At 41.0% G+C, this 21,860-nt stretch overlaps 1 protein-coding gene across 13 annotated transcripts in view; it reads left to right on the top strand.

Annotated features, from left to right (window-relative positions):
- Positions 1–5,934: 5,934 nt before the first annotated feature.
- Positions 5,935–21,860, top strand: part of arpp21 (cAMP regulated phosphoprotein 21) — a 249,253-nt gene continuing 233,327 nt past the window's right edge. For 3 of the 13 annotated variants that reach the window (XM_062984204.1, XM_008112784.3, XM_008112785.3), the window contains exon 1: positions 7,569–8,142. The gene's annotated coding sequence lies outside the window, so the exon portion shown is untranslated. Of the gene's footprint in view, positions 5,957–7,558; positions 8,143–9,552; positions 11,424–11,448; positions 11,744–21,860 lie in introns of those variants that run through there. The other 10 variants (XR_010007195.1, XM_062984208.1, XM_062984207.1 and 7 more) reach the window with 7 other exon arrangements.

Below are 21,860 nucleotides of genomic sequence, written 5' to 3'. Positions count from 1 at the left end.
CCTGGTCAGCACTGACAGTGAGGACAAGGGGTGTTGGAAGGACTAGTGTTGGTTTTGGAGACCTGTAGTTCCCAGCAGCCCTCCCAGCCTATCGTTACCATTGCAGAAGATGAATCTTCAACTCCCAGCAGGAGGAGCAAGCAGAAGAAAGAATATCAGGGCAGGTTGATGAAAGGTTAAGTACTCCATCCTTTTTAAAATACAGATGAGAGTGTGCTGCAACCCATGGCTCTGCTTGAGAAACAGGCTCCTCAAGCAACATCTGAGATCACAGGTTAAAAGGTTATCAAGTTTTCAGTATTGTTGCAGGTGGCAGTCTCTTACTTGTAGTGTAACTGAATTATCGACCATGTTGACTCTGGACACATTGGCTCATGTGTTTTGGATTTTGCCTTCATCCTCAAATTCTGCTATCTTTATTGACTTTGGATTGAAATTCTTCTTGTTGCATAGACTTTGGAACACTTTCAGCATGACCACAGTAATTTGGACTCCAAACTTGGAATTTATCTCACTTCCAATGTGTGTTATAATGCTACGCCTACAAGGTCTTTCACTTTGGGCTGTCTATGTGTAAATATTGGGACTTTGTTTGAATCTTACGTGGTTTGTTTAACTGGGACTTGGCATCAACATAACATACTCTACAATCCATCAGTACCATGTAGCCATTGAACACACTCAGTCTTTGTGAGTCTTCTCCCCTTATTTGTTGTTGCATTCAATGCATTTCTGACTTGTGGCAACACTGGGCAAGGTATCTTGAGAAAGCGTTTACCACTGTCTTTTTTTAGGTTGAGGGAGTGTGGTTTACCCAAGGTCACCTACTGGATTTCTATGTCTGAGTGGAAATTCAAACCCTGGTCTCTCAAATTCCTACTCAAACCTTCTGTCTTCCACCCTTTGATGGTTATTTAATTTTTTCTTAAGATTTTATACTACTGCAAACCTTGAGCTTGGTCTGACCCTGCAAAAACCTCTTTCTGCATGGCTGGTGCCATTTTAGCTTGATAAGGAGTGGCATTCACAGCATGAACATCAGAAATGGTGAAGGTGATGCTGATCATTATAGCTTGTCTTTTTCCACAAGTTCATGCAAGGTGGCTTACATGAAGACAGAACAATTCAAAACAAAGTCTTGCCTAAATACAATTCACAACAAAGTACTGCCTAAATACAAGCATAAAGATGTACACAAAGATTTCTTAGAATAACATTAAAATGTGTAATCTGTGGCATAAAGTCTTAACCATCCCAGTTTACTTACTCACCTCTGATTTTTGCGTCTAGACCAATATTCACAAGTTCCAGGGAAAGGAATTACATGTCTCCCCTTACCCACACTGAACTCTTAACTCACCATTGGATATACTGGCTAGGGCTTCTGGGAATACATTATTTGGAGGATTGCATAATTCTCATTCATAATTTAGGGCATGGAGAAAGAAAGGAATGATTACAATTAGAGAGCTAATCATCATAGCAAGCCTACTTCCAAGTAAGAGGATAAAAGACAAGGCCCACTAATATCTTGGCTACAAATTCCAGAAAATACGGTGCTTTGCCCCTAATCAGTAAAGGTTAGGGAGTTGGAATATTAATTTTCTTTGAAAATGAATGTTTGGGGCAAAATCAAAACTTAAGAACATATTTATGTATTGTTGATATACAAGTGAAATCAAGACAACCTTAGAGACAAAGAAGAATTGTTTGAATTCTTAAATCTGTGGGAGACAGATATCAAGTTCATTATAAAAGAAATACAGTGAAAGGTCATGTGAAATACATTGCTGTTAAAAACACTTTCAGTAACAATAAAGAAAATGCAATGAAACTACAGAATCACAGAATTCGTTGGTCACGTATTCAGACTTTAGGATATATTTGAAACTGTTCAAATGTAAGTCAGTGATCCATAAAATTAGGCTTTCTAATAGCACTTCTGTCTATTTTTGGCAAAAAGAAAAAAGAAAAACCTTCTTAAGGTCTTTATGCAGCTTTATGAACAACAACTAGACTAGGTAAGAGAGTGCCAGACACTGAAAAATAATTGCAGGTTATACCATACATGTGTGGTTGCTAAGTGTACAGTGAACAGCATTATTTAGAAAAACTGGCACATGAAAGCAAATTAAATGAAGAGGCTACACAGACCTATTTATTTGTGGAAAGTGTGCAACATTGTATTTCTTACTAGCTTGGGTACCTACTGTTGCCCAGGTTAGGTATTTTGTAATGCTATTTATGAGAAATAGTCATTGTTTGGTTTTGGATGCTATGAATTGTACCATTAGAAAATGCATACCTGTATAATGGGCCCATTTATAAAATTGTACAGCTGACAGGTTGCAGCCCAAGACCTGATCAGGCTAAAACTTTCATCAGTTCCAGATCTGTCCCATAGACACCAATGTGCGCATACCCATAAACGCCTATGCATGTCCACAGACACCAAAGCTTGCACACCTATAGACATGTATAGTGTCTTTGTAATGGTATTTGTTAGAAATTGGCATTGTTTGGTTTTGGATGTTATCAATGGTCCCATTAGAAATACACATGGCTCTCCAGATGTAGGATACACATGGGTCTTTAAGTTGGACATAATAATTGTGTGTGCCAAGTTTGGTTCAGATCCATCATCAGTGGTAGTCACACAGGCCTCTGAATGTGGGAGCCCTCATGGAAGATACATAGATAGGTATATAGATACATACATACATACATACATACATACATACATACATACATATTTTGACTTTTATTATATACATAGAAGAGAATAGATAATATGGAGGTCTTCAGGGATATGTCCACCATAGTTCTTTTCTGGGGAGGCTAGTAGTGGCAAATAGAAAAGAAAAGGGAAACCATTACATATGAACAGTGGATGATTGTGTCCATGTAAGTATATCCAGTTTCATTTTACAGGAGCTCTTCAACGTGCTGAATCTGTCCCAAATCAGGGCCTTGTACAGTCAAGGCAACTGTAAAAATCTTTTCTTTTCTAACTGTACTTCATTTGATAGATATTGATCTTTATTATGCTACTGCTTGTTTCAAAAAATATATATTTTAAAAAATACTAAGCAAAAATACACAAAATTAAAAGTTAGGATTGGCAGTTCATGTGTATCCCATCCCATGAGAGTTTAAGGCTAAAGTATTAGACAACAAAAAGTCCTTGAAATATTCCAGGGGCAAGGACAGGAGGGGCATCTGGAATGTTTCTAGGGCAGCCAATAGTGAAATCAGACTCGAAATGCATCCAACTGAAGGGTCTAGAATGGGGCAGCTGTGGGGGGGGGGGGGGAGCTAATATGATAATAAGGCAACAAAGAGCTGAGAGGCAGTATTTCATGGCTAAGCTAGAGGAGAAATAACCCTGCTAACACAGCAATTTCTGCCATTCCTTTTATGGCTCCTATTCCACATAGGGTTGCTTATACTACACAATATCAATGGGAATTTCCCTCCCTAGAAGCTAGAACATCACCCTGGTGGTGATGTTGGTGGTGGAAATCTCAGTACTATACTTAAAAAAAAAATTCAGGCCCTGCATCACTACTGCCAGGGTTTGCTTTTGTGGGTGTTTGTCGTCTGCCTGTCACACTTTGAAACTAGCTTCAAACTGCATTAAACGGTTAGTGTAGATGGGTCCTGTGTCTGATGGAAGTTGTAGTACATATAATGTAGATGGGTTGAGGAAGATTCCTGTAATGTCTTTCTGAGATTTGACAGCAAATCTCAGAAATATGCACATTCATTATTGTTATTGTGAATTACATTCACTAACTCTGTTAATCTTCTGGTACAATGCAAACCATTCTGGAATTTTGGAATTCTAATTACTGAGTTCCTGAGATTTCCCCTAGGTTTTGCGGTCCTTAGGAGAATTTCATCAAAGCTTGTAGATCTGAATTAATTAATATGATCCAGGTACTCTTTAGCTTGTTACCTGATATCTGTTTCAGTGCCTCCTTGTCAGTCTTAATGACTCTGAAACATTGTGTTTGGACTAATCACGAAGTCTTGGAGCACTGTAGTCTTGCAGCTAAAAATCAAACTTTATTGGGAAATCTATGGCTGACCCCTGTTATTTTGTTTGTTTGTTTAAACCACCCACAGGGAAACAAGCCTTTCTAATAAGAGAAGCAGAAAAGTATGTGGATGTTTAAATCCTGGTGCTGTTTGTTGTTTCCCGGCTTAAACTTGCTTCTTTGGAAAGAGAAACACAAGGCATATGCAAACACAGTTTGAGCAATTTAGATAAGAAAAATGGTATGTAAACAACCCATACCCATGCACTAATTTCTTAATCAACTTTTATGTCCCTTTGCATTTAGTTACTCAAAACCATTTTGAGATAATCATGATTTTCACAGTGCGGTCTTAAGATTTTTTTTGGTAGCTTTTCGTTGTGCAATCTTATGCAGTGCCTGCTTCCTCAGAGCACAGATCAAATTCTTCTGGAAAATGAAGGACATTGTTTTAAGTTACTTTGTATATGACAGCAATACACAAAGTATCATTGGAGAATGTAGCAAAAGAAATGATTCAAACATGTGTATTTATGGACTCAGATTCTGTCTTTTACACTTTTGAGTCTAAAATGTCTTGATCGTCCAGTGTTGATGCTCAGACCTGAATTGCTAAAATGAATTCATGTCTTCTACCTAGGATGATTTTGCTTCAATATGTAGCATTTTTCTCTTCCCTCCCTCACTTCCTTCCTTTCTCTTTTTGGCACATTCTTGAGTGAAAAAAAGACACCTCTCTTTAGGATCACCTTGCATGCACCAGACATTACTTTCAAAGAGGTTTAGGGGGGAAATTATCAAATAAATCAAGGCCTCCTTCTGCAGTAAAAGCCAGGGGCCAAGGCTCTAATAAAGTTCAGTTTTTCCAGGACTATAATATGTAACAATTCAACATAAGCAAGTTTTATTTATGGGTACTTCTTTGTTGCCAAATGTTAATAGGCTGCAACCCGTCAGGAGGTACATTAGTGCAGGCAGCTTTTGGTATAATTAGCTGAATGCCTCCAAAAATCACTTTGAGGTATATACCAACAGTCGGATAATGCATGCACTATATTGAGGTTCACTTTGAGAAAAGTCAGTTTGAAAAGCAGGTGTTGATTTCCAAAAAAGTCCAAGTATATTTTTTCAAAGCTAGATCCGGTATGTAATTTTCTTCTCACTTGAACTTCTGCAGAGTTCTTTCCTAACTTTCCAGCTTTGGCTCTCCTATATTTTTCTCAGCTTTGAAAAACTTGTTATTCTCTCTGGCACAGGCACACACACACACACGCAAACACATTTTCCCAATTTATTTTGGCAAACTCCGAACACTTGATGACATACATTTCCTTCATCTTAATTTGATAGAAATGCTTCCTTCCCTCAGTGTATGCAACATGCTTGTTCGGGGGACAAGATTAATGACTACAGACAGCAATATTAAATGTTTCTGTCTCCATTTAAGATCATTCTAGTGGACTGTGATGGTGTGACAAGGCATTTATTAAAATATATGTTTTCCCAGCAGCTGGCTTGCTGTGTCTGCTGTAAATGATCTATAGCAATTAGATCTGGGGCTGCAATGGCTGTAATTTTGTTACATATTAATATCCACCTAGCGAAAAAGAGGTGAGTGCCCTTTTCTTGGCTGGCCATGGAATGAGCGCTCGTGATTTATTCAGCCAGGCAAATGAGTGGTGCATTAGAAAGATGAGCCTCAATTACCACTTTCCCGGTGTTGTTTGTTTTGTCAATTTGGCGCACTGCAATACTCTGTAAAGAAACTGAACTAAAACAAGGTGCAGTGAGGATGGAGGGCAGAAAGACCGATTAGACTACCAGATCCCAAACTTCAGAAAGAAGGGCATGAGATGGCATTGCGTGATTCATTGCCTGGTCAGTGCCTACGGATTTGAAGAACACTTACAAATAAGGTATGCTGCTTATTCTGTTTCATTATCATGTTTATAGGTTCTCCTCCTTCCCACAATAGCAATATGTGTCATAAACACATATGGGGAGGTGGGACAGCTATATGATTCGTCCCCCAAAATAAGCAATACTGTCCATTTGGGGATTGTAGCACAGCTTAAAGGGCTGTCAGAGAAATGAGGACCGTTGTTTAAAACACTGCTCCTGTCCTCAGATAGTCCCCTTAGCTTGGTGACGGGGGTCACTAAAATTTTGGCAACTATTAAAGGTTTCCGAACACAACCTATTTACACTAATCCATTAGCAACAACCTGCAGTGTTTACAGTGGCCTCCGCAGAAAATACTCCTTTTTCTCTGCAAAAGGGGAAAATGGCTTGTTTAGCCAGCCTTGCAAATGCCAAGTTGTATTCAGCAAATGTTTGATTTTTAGATACCTATTTTATATACAAATTTCTCCGGTGGAAAAGCGTCGCTTGTGAAAAGCAGCCCTGGTTGAAAAAAATAGAGTTATAGAAGAGACAAGGCAATCTATTTGTTTGTTTCTGTTTTATTTCTATTTGTCATTGCATGTGGCATTGAATGTTTTGCCATTTTTTTGTCTTTGGAAGCCGCCCTGAGTTCCTTCGGGGAGAGATGGCAGGTTAGAAATAAAGTATTTATTATTATGTATTGTTGAATGTCCAAAATCCCTGGGTTGCTGTGAGTTTTCCAGGCTGCATGGCCACGTTCCAGAAGCATTCTTTCCTGATGTTTGGCCTGCATCTATGGCAGGCATCCTCAGAGGTTGTGGGGTCTGTTGGAAACTAGAGATGCATTGATCAGGGCCAGCTAACACTTCCCAATAAAAGATTCCCCCAGGCAGTAGGCAGCCGGACCTTGAAGCCGAAAGGCTATTCAATGCTAATCAAGGTGGCCAATTGCAATATTCATACCTGCCTCAAACAGACAAGAGTTCTTTCTCCCACCCTGAACTTTCCACAGATATATAAACCCCACTTGCCTAGTTTCCAACAGACCTCTCAACCTCTGAGGGTGCCTGCCATAGATGCAGGCAAAATGTCAGGAAAGAATGCTTCTGGAACATGACCATACAGCCCAGAAAAGTCACAATAACCTATTATTATTATTATTATTATTATTATTATTATTATTATTATTATTATTATTATTATTTTCTCCCCACAGAAAGGAGCGATTGATGATGGCTGAGGGAGCAATAGGACATCTCTGGTGATAAACTGGGCAAACCAAATAACAAAAAGTGAAATGATATGCAAAGGGGAGAAATAAAGAAGGGGGCTCCATTAAACCAAATGCTCTGCCCAGGAATTGTTTGGGCAGATGAAAGGCGTCGATGAGGAAGAGAGAGCGGGAGGGAGGAGATGGTGGCAGCAGCAATTGCCAGAGATTAATGAACCTTTCGCTTATTAGTGCTGTTGCCTACGCTTTGTGTCTCGCAGCGTTGGGGCGGGGCGCGCGCGAGAGAAAGAAAGGGGGGGGGGGTGCGACTGGATGACACGACGTGGCTGCAAAAAAAAAAACCGAACCAAAAAAAACCCCTTACACCCCGCACGGCGCGCACACACGCACACACACACACACATTTATGAGGCAGGCAGCGCGCGGCGTTTGCAGGAGTGCGAAGGGTGAGGGTGAGAGGAGAGGCAGCAGCAACCTACCCGCCCGCCTGCCTTGTGCGGCTTCTGAGGCTAGAATGAGCGCGAGAGGGAGAGCGCGGAGGGACTACGTTGGCTCTGGTCGGCGGCGTGGGCGGGGAGAGGCGAGGCTGAGGGAGAGGAAGGCGACGAGGCGGCAGCTGCCGCGACGAGTAGGAGGCAGTAGTCACAGAGTCAGCGCGAGGGACAGGCAGGGGAAGGGAGGTGCGCTGCCAAAAGGGCAAAGCAGAGCCAGGAGAAAGGAAGGCTGTGAGGGGGAAACGAGGGAAGGGACAACACTTCGAAGTTGTGCCGAGAAAGGCAAGGGGAATTGGGGAGGGGGAGAAGGGAGAGAGGCGTCCAGGGCGAAGAGGAGGCAGAGGAGGAGCCGCCCTTGTCATCGTCGCCGGGCATGCCTCCCCGAGAAGCAGGCGTCGCGTGGTGACAGCCGTCGCTCGCTCTTTCTCCCTCTCTCTCTGGCAGGCGCCAGGACGGGGGCGTCTTAGCCGTCACAGCAGCCTGTTCCTCTCAGGTAAAAGCGTCCCGCTTCAACCTCTCGACGTGCGCTCTGTGTCTGCCTGCCTGCCCGCCTGCTCTTTGTGCCTCTCTGTCGCCTTGTTGTCCTGTCCCCGCTTCTTTGGGAGGGCTTGAGAGCAGGGTTTGGCCGCATGGGTTGTCCGTTGCGAGGACTTTGACTTCCCCGCCTATGCGCGTGCCAAAAAGGTGGGTCGAGTTTGCCCAAGGAAGACTGCCACTCTTTGGCCGTGCTTCTCTGCTTAAACAGCTCCCTGTCTGTCTGCCTTAGCATTTGGTTCTTTAGGCACTTCCGGTAGCTGCACTCCTATTGTATGGTCATTGACAGTGATTTAGCCTCCATATTCAGGAATGGCAAGCATTGCTCAGAGCTGTTTACTAGTAGTGGAACTCCCTGCCTCCGACTGTGGTAGAGGCTTTTAAACAGAGGCTGGATGAGCATCTGTCTAGAGGACTTTGATTGTGCCTTTAAACACAGGCTGGATACCCATCTGTCAAGAATTTATTTATTTACCATATTTATATCCTGTCTTTCTCTCAGGGGCCCCTGGTGGCACAGTGTGTTAAAGCGCTGAGCTGCTGAAATTGCGGACCAAAGGTCCCAGGTTCAAATCCCAGGAGCGGAATGAGCGCTCGCTGTTAGCCCCAGCTCCTGCCAACCTAGCAGTTCGAAAAGATGCAAATGTGAGTAGATCAATAGGTACCGCTCCAGCAGGAAGGTAACGGCACTCCATTCAGTCATGCTGGCCACATGATCTTGGAGATGTCTATGGACAACGCCGGCTTTTCGGCTTAGAGAAATGGAGATGAGCACCAACCCCCAGAGTCAGTCACGACTGGACTTAACGTCAGGGGAAACCTTTACCTTTTACCTTTCTCTCAAGAAGACTTTGATTGTGCCTTTTAAGAGAGGCTGGATGGCCATCCATCAAGGGGACTTTGATTTTGCCTTTAAACAGAGGCTGGATGGCCATCTGTCTAGGGGACTTTGTGCCTTTAAACAGAGACCGAATGGCTATCTGTCAGGAGTACTTTGATTGTGCTTTTCCTGCAAGACAGGGGGTTGGACTATATGGCTCTTGTGCTCTCTTCCAACTATTATTATATGATTCTATGAGGAGCGTATAGAAATCTTGCCTTGTGAAGAGAGAAAGCTTTCGCATTTGGTTCTTTATGAACTTCTGGTAGCTGCACTCCTATTGTATGGTCATTGAGTCACATTAAGTGATTTGGCCTGTGCATTCAAATAGATGGTAAGCACTGCTCAGAGCTGTTCAGTAGTCGAACTCTCTGCCTCGGACTGTAGTGGGAACTTTTAAACAGAGGATGGATGGCCATCTGTCAGGGGAACTTTGATTGTGCTTTCCCTGCATGACAGGAGGTTGGACTAGATGGCCCTTGTGGTCTCTTTCAACTCTGTTATTCTGTGATTTTGTGATTCTAGAAATCTTGCCTTGTGAAGAGAGAAATCGTATATCAGGCATGGGCAAACTTCAGTCTTCAGTTCCTACAATTCTTAACAGCCGGTTGGGAGTGAAGTCCAAAGCACCTGGAGGGCCAAAGTTTGTCCATACCTGGCATATATAATCTATTTGTATGCTTTTGCATTTGGTTTTTTAGGTACTTCTGGTAGTTGCAGCCCTATTGTATGGTTGTTGATAGTTACAGTAACAGATTGGCAAGAATGGATCTCCCTGCCTCAGACTGTGGTGGAGGCTGTTAAACAGAGGCTGGATTGTCATTTGTTAAGGGGGCTTTGATTGTGCTTTTAAACAGAGACTGAATGATCATCTGTCAACTCTGTTATTCTATGATTCTGTGATTCTATAAATCTTGTCTTGTGAAGAGAGAAAGTGTATTTGATTCTTTTGGTACTTCCGGTAGCCGCACCCCTATTGTATGGTCATTGATAGTCACAGTAAGTGATTTATTTGCTTCCCCATTCAAACAGATTGGCAAGACTGTCAAACAGTGCTGAGAGCTGTTCAGCAGGGGAACTCTTCCTTGGACAGTGGTGGAAGCTTTTAAATAGAGGCTGGATGGCCATCTATCAAGGGGACTTTGATTGTGCTTTTCCTGCATGACAGGGGGTTGAACTAGATGGTCCTTGTGCTCTCTTCCAACTCTGTTATTCTATGTTTTTGTGATTCTCCAAATCTTGTCTTGTTAAGAGTGAAAGCATATACTGTATTATCTGGGTTGCTGTGGGGTTTTCAGGCTGTATGGCCGTGTTCCTGTAGCATTCTCTCCTGAGGTTTTGCCAGCATTTATGGTCGGCATCCTCAGAGGCTTGTTCAGAGGTCTGTGGAAATGAGGCAAGTGGGGTGTATAGATATCTGTGGAATGAGGGGAGGGGGGCGAATATATATCTGTGGAGAATATTATCTATTTGTATTTGGTTCTTTTGGGACTTTAGGCAACTGTGCCGCATTGTGTTGTAACTGACATGCTCAAACCTTCATGCTCAAACCAATATCTAGAATGGTTAACAATTGCTGAGGTAAGCGCTGGGCTGATAGGCATCTGCCATGCCTTGTTCAAATGGGAAGCATCTTGGTCGATATGGGGACACTTTACAAAGAAATGGCATGACATTATATGGCTGTGTGAAAGAGCCCTCAGTTTGCTGGGGCGGAGTTTTAGCTTGAGTGGATTACTGAAGCCACTTTTTAAAGTTTAAGAGTGAAAGAAAGAGGGGCGAGGGGACTTTTTAAAAGAAAGTATGTGTCTAATGAAATTGCCTGTGGTCAAACTGTCCATGTGCAGGGATGGTGCTTTAGTTGTAATGGAACATTGAAACCTCTCCCTAAAGTTTAAGGAGGACAGTCAGAGGTGTGGTCACTTTAGGAGCCCTTTGCCCTGATTTTGATGATTTTTGAGACCACCCGTCTTTTTAGATGGTATGGGGAAAATTCAGCCTGAAACTTCCTTTGTATGGACAGCTGCCTGATAAAACATCTCATAGTGTTTATCACAGTGCTGCTCAGTGCTGTTTTGATTTGGCAAGAAGGAGGGCATTTGGGTTAGCATCGTTATGATGTCATGGAGGCAAACGCCTGGAAAGATAAAACTTACTGTTAGTCATTTGAGTCTCAAATCAGCAGTCAGCTGTCTGTTGCATTGGCTGCTTGCGCTTAACTACGTTTCAATTTTGTTCTGTGTCCTCTTGGAGAACCTGTTATGCTTCGGATGCTTTATTTTGAGGAAGAAGCGAAGCATGGTTTCATTCTAACATTTCTTCTCATGCAACTAGGTTCATGCGGAAAACTTTTGGGGAAAGTACGATTTCATTCAGCTCTAAACCAGCTAGCTGCATTTCACGGCGTGCTTTGATTGTAACTACTGCTGTGTTTGAATCCATCCATGTTGCTGCTGTCCATTTTACCATTGTGACCATTTGAAACAGCATGTCTGTGGTGCAGTGTATTTTGAAAAATAAAACCCTTTAAAATGACAAGGCTTATGTGTAAGAATGATACCATTGCTTTTCTGTGTTTTTGTTTATTTGGTTAAGCTGGCTTTGCAATCCCCATCACTCACAATTTTGACTGCACACTGATTATTTTTTTTTAAAAAAAGCAATTTCACTATGGACTGAGGTGAGCTGGTATGCGCAATTAGGCTTGCTAATTACTAATCTTACTTTGACTTGGCTCTCAGTTTCCATCTGAGCCTGGTTTCCTTGAGAACTGTAGCATTGGCGTTGTTAGAGTATGCTGCACTTGGGATTTCGGGTGTGTTCTCTTTGTAATGCTACTTAATGAAGAGGCATCTCACTCTGCCATAAAGGAGCATGATGGAAGAGGAGAGCAATGATTGGTTGTTGCTACTGAGGGTAGAAAAAAAAAGGGGGGGAAGCAAAGGTAAAAGCTGTCTGGAATGTAGTACATTCTTATTACACTTCCATGTATATTACATGAGATAATGTCAAGATAACATCTTTTTAGTAAATGTTTGCAAAGATTGATGACAGTGGGAATTCAATGAAAGATTTTGAATTTGGGAGAAAATGGGATAACTGAAAGGTTGGATAATTATGAAGATCCTGATTTGTTGGTTTTTTATGCAAACAAATATGCAGAGGAACAAATATTGGTTCCTCTAGATTTTGCTAACCAATAAAATATTTTGAAATAGTATTGCCTTTAAAAAGACATAAGATTTATTTGTTCTTTGTATGTGAATTGTGTGCTTTAAAAAAGCGGATTAAAGATGCCCGAGGGTTATGTTTTCACATTTCCCTGAGTAGAATTTAACAAGTTTCTTCAATATATGCTTCTCTTCATTTCAAGATAATTAGATATTTCAAGATAATTAGAAAGTATAAATCTCTTGTGATAATTATCAGTAAATAAAATGCCACAGATCTAAAGTGGCAAATCATTATGTTTGGGTGTTCTAGCTTTTTATGCATCCAGAATATCCATAGAAGGGTATCTACTTTCCACTGCACAAATCAGGTAATCCATGTTGAACTATTTGATATAATTTTTATTTTACTTCGCTATATAAAACATTGTATATACTCTATATAATGCTTAATATCTTAGTAGTCTAAATCATTTCCGATGTATATTTTTGATTTCTGCTGCTGCTGCTGTTGTTATATTTATATGCCACTTTTTCTCACTTGCTAAATGAGACTCAGAATTACTAAATTTGACCTAAAGGAATTAGGTAAGGCTAAATAAGGATTCCTTCTAAGCTGTGTGGCCAGATCCCATGGATTCTTATCTGAAAGTGTCAGATTGGCTTACTCTTGCAATAAGAATACGTGTTCGTATTACAAGCTAGACCTGAATTTTGGGTATAAATATATATTATCGGGTAAAATAAAAAGGGTGGGATTACATTTGGAACTGAATTTATATATTCTAATATTTGAATTTTGAATTTTATAGTAACCATTGGGACAAATAATAATTGTTTGCCTGAGATAACTGGGTAGCAATTGGTATGTCTTCAGAGCAAACAAACATCACTAGCCTTTGTTTAGGTATAAGAAGTATCCATTTTCAGCTGATAGTATTGCATTGTACCAGGGAGTACTGTGCATTTATGATGTTGTATTTGACTGTTTGTCTATGTTTTGTTTTGCACTTGTTGTATTTTGTTTGTCACACTTTAAGTGTTTTGTGAACTGCCCCAAGTCCCTCTGGGAGATGGTAGCAGCATATAAATAAAGTTTTTTTAAAAAAATTACCTACTATAAACCGTGTATGGATTAAATGTTAAGATTTCTAATTTTTCAAACATAGTTGTTAAGGTAAAAAGCTTGCCTTCCCTTTCTCTTCCACAATGGACAAATAAGTTTCATATAAAAAGAAAAAGCTGGTGTTAACTGACAATCAGTGTTTTTCATATAATACAAGAAAAGACTGAAGAACGGTCAGATTTCCAAAATATTACTTGGACAGTCAAGTTATGGGTAGTAGATTATGGGCATCAAAAGTCTCCATACCAGAAAATTCTATCATGATTGGGAGCTATAGATTTTTGACACAGTCCTCCTGTTATTTGGTCAGGCTTTTTCTTATATGTGCGGTCCACATATTATAAAAGCATTAAGGATGAAGAAGTTCAAACCAGGGATCAAAAAATAAAAAGTGGACGTTTTTTAAAAAACAAAAACAATTAAATTAAATGCTATCAGTTTTTCGCTTTAGATCTAGAACTTAACTTCCTGTGATTGAGGTAAGCCAGTCAAATGACATTGCTTTCCCCGGAGCATAAGTAGATACACAGTGACAACACGACTCGATATTTCAGTAATGCTTGCAAGGAATGGGGTGAGGACACAGAAACTAGACAATACAGCTGCTAAATATTGAAAATACATTTTGGAGATGGGTTTAAAGTGGAATGTGAGTTCAGAGAAAAAAAGATGTTTTAAACAAGCTGCTATATTAAATTAACATGTCACAAAGGTGGAGGATCCACACCAAATACGGTTTTCCCAGTTTATAGGAATAGTAACATTATCCAAAATTGTCAGATCAAGGTCTTCAGGTCTAGCTTATATTTTAAGTAGTGTCCAGCCAAATATCTCAAGGACCCAAACTTGATCTGCAAGTGATGAATGTATTCTATTGTTTTCTTCTAGCATAAAGTCTGTCAAGGTATACTGTCAATGATGAAGAATAGAGGTTCTGTTTAATTGCCGCCATGCCTTATGTACAGCCTATTAGCTTAAGTGACTATAAGATCTCATGGGCATTGGAATAAACTAACATACTGTGAGGTCACTTTGTCAACAGTAGGATATATAGCCAGCCAGTAATGAATCCTTGGAGAGTATATGTATATTTTAGTGGGTAAATATACAACATTAAATATGAAAACATAAAAATATAATATAGCAAATGCATGTAAATGAATTCTGAGACCAATATCCCTAAGGTGCACATATCTGATGGCAAATGGCTAGCACCAACAGACGTCTTCCCCTGACTGATTGCTTTTACTTTTTATAATTAGTTACAGGTTCACTCTCTATATTTGCATTTGATTCAGTGCAAGAAATAATGAAATTACAATAAAGATAGTATTATAGAAAGGGCTGGCAAGAGGTAGCATGGCGAAATGGTTTGAGCATTGGACTACGACTCTGGGAAAAAGGATTTGAATGCCCACTTGATCATGAAAACCTTGGGTGGTCTTGGGCAGCTCACATACTCTTAGCCTCAGAAAACTCTGAGATAGATTCATCTTAGAGTTGCCATAAGTCAGAAATGACTTGAAGGCACAGAACAATGTACTAAAAACATAAAGTGGTTTGAAAGGGAAACATTTCAAAACAAAATAGTGTGTGTGTGTGTGTTTTAAAGTTGGTAGTGCTAAAATGTTAAAATATGTGATTATTAAAAATGTTGCTTTACTAGAAAAATATCATATTATTTTGAAGAACATGTTAAAAATTCCTTAACAAGTCACAATGTTATAAATATGAAAAAAACATACAATTTCTTAACTGGATAAATCTCATGTGAGTAATTTAAAATTCAGTGGCAGCAGTAGTTCACATTGTACCATTATTTGCTGAATGAATAGGTACAAAATGATAATTTCAACAGAAATCGTTATATTAGCCATGTTTATATATTTGTAGAAAACAATTTTGAATTCTCCATATACTTGGAGTGCAAAGGTGTTGTGAACATTAATGAATTAATTACTGATAAATAAGTTTCAGTTTGCTCAAGTTTTAAGGACTGAAATCTAAATTAAGGATCATAAAAGTTATGTGACAATGATTTGCTGTATAGTTGATGGACAGCTTATGGGTCAATCAATAGGATACAAGCACTTAAATGTATTTAAGCCCCTTCCAATAGGATTTGAGTTTGTTTAGACCAAACATAGCTTCTTAAACTATGACCTCATATCTCAAACAAATTTTATCATTTAAGATATGAAGTCATAATTTGTGGTGGGGAAAAACCATTGTGTATAAAACAGATTGATCAAAATTGAGAGACACTGTTTTGGACTCAGACTACTTCCATTGGTATAATCTTGTATTCAGCCAGAATGTTTATGAGTAAGTGGATTGATAGTGGTGATAGTGGTTTTAAAGTATTTATTATTTTACACCTATAAATTGCTTTAGATATAAATGATAGTATTTTTAATTTGTGTTTGATCATTTTATATCATATGTAATGCAGATAGATTAATCTTGTGTGCATTTACATATTTTGGATATCATGTGCTTTACATATAAATTCTCTATGAATTAAAAATATAACATGCTCAGAAATCTTTATTTAATTGTTGAATCTATGCTTTTTAAAAATTACTCAAGCAGTTGCTCTTCAGGTATTTTTGTCCTCATCAGTATAAATCAATTCAACAGTAGTCAGAATAGTACTGGTTGAATCCACAAAAGGTTTATGCTAAGTCATTACTGACCTGTCCCAATGATTTAAGATCCATCTAAATCAGTCTGGATCAAGCTCGGAGCTTTGATACAATGTAGCAAAGCATCATGTTAGAATTAGGACATTCAGACCTTGAGCATGATAAAATACTGACATTATCTCTTTTCATGAATATATCTGATTATGTGGAGAGATAAATTTGTGAGAGAATAAAAGAATGTTTCTATAAAACCTGCAGCCATAATGTCCTCCAACATCAACCAGTGTTCAAGATCTTTGTATGCTGAGAGCAAAAGTATGGAGACTTTATAGCCATAGTCAGCCAACCAGGGTTGTAGAGCTTGCATTTCTGGAGCCTTGCCTTGCCAGAGTTCCTAATAGTGGAAGCTCTGCATTTGTGTTTATCCAGACAGTTACAGAGCAGTTTACAGATGTTCATGCTCAATGTGTAGAGATCTCTAATGCTGCCAGGTGCATAAGAATATTTTATTGTGAGGCTTTCTGATAAACCCCTCTTAAGGTATGTCCCCTCTGACTTAACTTAAGCTCTATCTCAGCACAGCTCCTGCACAGTCTGGTTTATTTTTTTAAAAAAGAGAGAGCTTTGCCTTGTTGCTTGCTGATATGTTTCCAAATTAGTTTGCTGGCCATAAATCATCTACAGGTACTTTATAGCAATCTCATAAATATTACATCTGCATCAGTGTATAGCTTTTGGTGTGTTACTCTACCATTTCAAAACACTAAAATGTGGAGTATAGGAGCCTAATGAGCAAACTGAAATGGTCATTTGGGAAGATGCCCAAAACACAAAAAGTCTTCTTCAGATTGTATTACTGAGTTATATAGCTCTTGCCTTGATTTACTTAACAACAAAAAGTAGATTCCCAATTGTTTTCTGTCTTTTATTTACAAGACATCCAACAGGAAAAAAACATTTGCATTTATGTAAACTGAGTATATGTGTCCAACATTCACCTCTTAGCCAAGTAATTGTTTCTGCTTAAGCCAATACTGCTAATTTTGATGCTTGCTTATTTATGAAAAATGTTTATTCTAAGGACCTACAAAATGGCATCACTTTTCAGAAGATTTTGTAGAAAAAAAGTAAACTGATGTTTACTAAACAATCTACTTAGTTTTGTTTACACTGACTAGCAGACAGCTCTCTCTCTGATTCTCTCCGAATTCTACCTTACCCAGAGATGATGGGATTTGAGTCTGGTTTTTGGTGTGTGGAAAACACACACGCTGTCAGGAACTGCAGCTAATTCCCTCTTCTAGGAAATAGCAACCATGCAGTTTGGGTACTCAATGTGTTTTGCCCATTTTGGGTTGTAACAATTTGTGTTCACTTCACTTTCTTCTTTTCTGGAGTTCATAGTTCCTAAGTGCTGTTATCAACAGGCTGAGATAGTAAAGAGCTAACAATCAGATATGAAACCAAGGTTCTCACCATCTAGCAGGGACGGCCCTAGGTAATTTTGCTTTGTAAGCGAACCTAGTGGCCGTGCCCCCCGAAATTGCATCCCCACCCCCGCACATACCGGCTTTGGTGGCGGCTTTGGCAGCTTCAGCGGCAGGGAGGACCATCACCTCCCTCCCAGGTGAAGGCCTTCTGCGTTTGCCAAGGAAAGCGGCAATGGTCCCCGCCGCTCGCGAGAAAAGCTAGGCCTCAGATAGGCCTTCCGCGTTCGCCAAGGAGGGAGGCTGCGGCAGGGACCATCGCCTCCCTCCTCAGCGAAAGCCTCAACTTTTGCGGAGGAAGGAGGTGATGGTCCCACCACCGCCTCCCCCCTCAGTGAACGGGGAAGGCCTACTGCAGCCTAGCTATTCTCGTGAGGACTCGCGAGAATTCGTGAGAATAGCTAGGCCACAGTAGGCCTTCCCTGTTTGTCGAGGGTGGAGGCGGTGGCGAGCCTCAACTTTTGCTGAGGAGGGAGGCGATGGTCCCGCCACTGCCTCCGCCCTCGGCGAATGGGGAAGGCCTATCTGAGGCCTAGCTTTTCTCGCAAGGTCTCGTGAGTCCTTGCAAGACCTTGCAAGAATATCTAGGCCCCAGATAGGCCTTTTGCATTTGCGGAGGAAGGAGGCGGCAGCAGCAGGGGGGACCATCACCTCCCTCCTCGGCGAAGGCCTCATCTGAGGCCTAGCTCTTCGCCGAGGAGGGAGACAATGGTCCCCGCCGCCGCCTCCCTCCTCGGTAAATTTACAAGGGGGCGCTGTCGAGGCCTCGACAGCACCCCCCCCCTTGACGTGTGCCCGAAGCGGCCGCTTCAATGGCCTTCACGTTGGACCAGCCCTGCCATCTAGTGAACTGTTCTTGATGCCTGACTCAGTAGCTGAAACTGCACAGCATAGGTTCTTACCACATCAGATTAATCCTTTGGCAACATTCTATGAGCCTTCTTCAAGGCATCATGTGTCCTGAGTTTATAACTGCTGTGTAATTTTACTTTGATGCCCTGAATCGAATCTCCTGGTATTTTGGGAGCTTTCTTGTGTAAAGATTATTTTTAATATTTTTGGTAACCCAATTGCCAGCTGAAAACAATACTATTTCAGAGTTGGAACATGAGGCTTTATTTAAAGTCTGTCTTTAACACATTTTCTATATTCATTAAAAGGTCCAAAATGTGAGGAGAAAAATGAGATGATTGTTTATTTGCAATTTTTCCTCCAACAAGCGATATGGTATCTTAATTTCCCCCATTACAAGTGACTGAGATTATATTTTGTTTGTGTGTGTGTATACACACACACACACATGTATACACAGAAAATCTGAAAAGTCATGAAAATTGTTGAAATATTGAGAGGTAATATTTTAATACAAAGTACACATACAGGTTATGCTGAAAGCACAATTTTTTTAGGAGTTATGACTGTTAGTGACAATAATCTACTGCAGAACCTTTCATAATAAGCATTAGTTAATATCTAGAAGCCTTTTATATTGCGACATTCTATTGCATCATAGCTGATAATGTCTACTTTGCCTGGCAGTGTCTCTCCAGGATTTCAGGTCTTGGTAGTAGGTGACTCCCTCCTTAGAGGAACGGAAGCCATCATTTCCACACTGGATGGGATGGCTCGAGAAATATGTTGCCTCCCGGGTGCAAAAATACACCATATCACTCAGAGGCTCAGCAGGCTCCTAAAGCCACATCACCCTCTGTCACGACCCAGGCTGCAGAGCACCAATAACCATACACAGAGGCCAGAATCTATCTAATATCTTTATTAAGGAAATAAGTAAAGGCAATAAAAATAAGTGTAGAATATAGTTCAGAAGAAGACCTTTCAGGAAAGGTCAATTATAGTCCAGGAAAACAATGTCCAATATAAAATATTAAGGTCCAAAGTTGTAATCCAGTAACCGAAACACTCACTTTGCCAAGCAAAGTGAGGGGAGATGACAAGGTTCTTAGTCCAAGGAACTTGATGTAAGGCTAGGGAGTAAACTTGATTCTTGGAACACAAGGCTTGATACAAGGCAACAAGGAACGAGGAACAGGGACAAGATCCGTGGTAAATACTTGGCAAGGTCCTGGAAAGCAAGGCTGAGTCCTAGGAAGCAAGGCAAGGTCCGTGAAGCAAAACAAGGCTGGAAACGGGAACGAAGGCTTGGAAACGGGAGTAGCGCTGTCCACACACAACCTACTCCAGTAGCTGACGAATTGACTCCGCAAGATTCCTACAGGGCAAAGAACCTAAATAGGGTCTCGTTTTCCCACCAAAGAACACTTCTCTGGGGAACCAGAACCGAAAGTCAATCTCTGTGTCCAGATGCATGACTCCCTAAAGTTTCTCATGGGAGCAGTCTTAATCAGCTGAATGCCTGGCTGCGATTCTCAGGCTTCTGCGATTAGCCTGTTGAACTCCTTTTTGTTGTTGATAATAATTACGGCGAGAAAATGGGGGAGATTTTGACTCAGGGCTTGTTTGGCAGATTTCTGGAAGACAAACCTCCTGCAGGTGCAAGGGCTCCAATTCTGGCTGGGAAAGTTCCAATTCTGGCTGAAACGGTGGAAAACCCAAGTTTTCCTCTTCATCTGTCCAACAGCGCTAGGAACGGGACTACATGGCCCATGAGTCATCACACCCTCCCCATCTTATGTTGATTCATGCAGGAACTAATGACACCGCTAGGCATACTTTTCAAAAGATCACAAACGATTTTCGAGCTCTAGGAACAAAGCTAAAACTGCGTAATGTACATGTGATCTTTTCATCCCTCCTCCCTCTTGTAGGACATGGCTCTACAAGGGCCAGAAAAATAGTACAGGTCAATAACTGGCTCAGAATATGGTGTCAGGAGGAGCACTTTGGCTTCCTCGGCCATGGCCTACTCTTCCAGGAGGATGGCCTACTGGCAAGTGATGGGGTGCATCTCACACAAGTAGGAAAACATCTTTTTGCACACAGACTCACAAACCTCATCAGGCGCACTTTAAACTAGATCCACTGGGGGAGGGGAACAACAGCCTGGCGAACACTATATTACCCATGACCACAGGGAACCGCCAAAAGGCTAAACGGAGGGCTGCACAAACACAGCAAGGACCAAGTACAGAGAGCACAATAATCTCAAATAAACAGCTTGAGGAGAGGTCACAGGGGCTTACATGTCTTTACACTAATGCACAGAGCATGGGAAATAAGCAAGACGAACTCCAACTCTTAGTACAGCACCACACATACGATGTCATAGGCATCACTGAAACCTGGTGGGATGACTCCCATCACTGGAATTTAGCAATTGAAGGCTATAACCTCTTTCACAGAAATAGAACAAAGGGGAGAGGAGGGGGAGTAGCTTTATATGACAAAAACAGTTGCAGAATAAATGCAAGACTGTAATCCGGGAAACCAGCTTGAAAGCATCTGGATGAGAATCAAGGGAACTGGGACTCAAAAAGATCTTGTTGTGGGTTTCTACTACAGATGAAGCCTTCTGTCAACAGCTGACCAAACAGGCACAAAGAAGAGATATAGTAGTCATGGGCGATTTCAACTATCCCAATATCTGCTGGAAAACAAACTCGGCCAAGAGTACAAAGAACAAAAAATTCCTCACTTGCCTTGCAGACAATTTTATGGTCCAGAAGGTAGAAGAGGCAACAAGGGGATCGGCTACTCTTGATCTAATCTTAACAAATGTGGAAGACCTGATCAATACAGTCAAAGTGGTCGGATCCTTAGGGGCAAGTGACCATGTGCTCCTGCAGTTTGCCATACAAAGGAAGGCTGAAACTTCTAACCGAGCCAAGACTCAAAAGTGACATGCACAAGAAGTGGGAAAGGGGAGAAATCACCAAAGAAGAATTCAAACGTATAGCCAACTCCTGTAGGGAAAATGTTCACAAGGCTAAAGCGCAAAATGAGCTCAGGCTTGCCAGGGACATTAAAAAAAACAAAAAAGGCTTTTTTGCTTACGTTGGTAGAAAAAGGAAGAACAAGGAGGCGATAGGGCCACTGCGAGGAGAAGATGGGGTGATGGTGACAGGGGACAGGGAAAAGGCAGAACTACTTAATGCCTTCTTTGCCTTGGCTTTCTCACAAAAAGAAAGCCATCTTCAACCTCAGCAACATGGAATGGACGAAGGATTGGGGGAAATCCAACCCCAAATAGGGAAACAAGTTGTACAGGAACACCTGGCCACTCTAAACGAATTCAAGTCCCCAGGGCCAGATCAGCTACATCCAAGAGTATTGAAGGAACTAGCAGAAGTTATTTCAGAACCGCTGGCAATTATGTTCGAGAGTTCTTGGAGAACGGGAGAAGTCCCAGCAGATTGGAGGAGGGCAAATGTGGTCCCTATCTTCAAGAAGG

Source organism: Anolis carolinensis, chromosome 6 (genome assembly GCF_035594765.1).
Source record: "Anolis carolinensis isolate JA03-04 chromosome 6, rAnoCar3.1.pri, whole genome shotgun sequence".
NCBI classification, from domain to species: domain Eukaryota; kingdom Metazoa; phylum Chordata; class Lepidosauria; order Squamata; family Dactyloidae; genus Anolis; species Anolis carolinensis.
This window is presented reverse-complemented; position numbering and strand designations above follow the sequence as displayed.